We start from the raw sequence: 881 nt of genomic DNA, 5'->3' as shown, positions 1-881 counted from the left end.
GGTAGAAACCACCCATATGTCTGTCAACGGATGAGTGGATAAACAAATGGTGGTGTATCTGTGCAATGGGATTTAATTCAGCCATAAAAAGGAATGAAGCAATAACCCATGCTACAACATGGATGAACATTGAAAACATTATGCTGGGTGGAAGAAGCCAGACACAAAAGGTTACGTATTGTATGATTCTGTTTATATGAAATGTCAAGAAGAGATAAATCCATAGAGACAGAAAGAAGATTAATGGTTGTCAGGGCTGAAGGGAAGGGGCATTGGGGAGCAACTGCTAATAGGTATGGGGTTTTCTTCTGAGGTGATAAAAAATGTTCTGGAATTAGATAGTGGTGACGGTTGCACAACATTGTGGATATAATAAATGCCACTGAATTGTTCATTTTAAAATGGTTAAAACAGTGAATTTCATGTTACATGAATTTGACCTCAATAAAAAAATTCTGATACTTTGGCCCCACCTCACACCATTGAAATCCAAATATCTGGGGGAGGGGTGCAGGTATCAGAATTTGTAAATCTCCTCAGGTAATTACAATTTGCAACCATTGGTTGAGATCCAAATTAAGGAAAAGTGCCAAGATCAGCTCTTTACAACTGAATTCCATCTCATTTGCAAAGAGCTGCTAAGTCCATAATATGATTGGAAATCATATTGATTTTGCAAAACTACTATAACCTTGATGCTAAAGCTTGAAGGATGGTACAAAAAGGCAAACTATAGACCAATTTCCTTTATTCATAATGATGTGAAATTCATAAATGAGATATTAGCAAAAGAAAACTCTTTAAAAAAAAAAGACCACATCTACATAGGGCTTATTTTATTTTCTGATATGAATCAAAATTTTTATGTTATCAAAAAGTAA

This window comes from Choloepus didactylus, chromosome 25, assembly GCF_015220235.1.
Source record: "Choloepus didactylus isolate mChoDid1 chromosome 25, mChoDid1.pri, whole genome shotgun sequence".
NCBI lineage: Eukaryota > Metazoa > Chordata > Mammalia > Pilosa > Megalonychidae > Choloepus > Choloepus didactylus.
The sequence above is the reverse complement of the archived record's forward strand: the minus strand, read 5'-3'. Positions refer to the sequence as shown.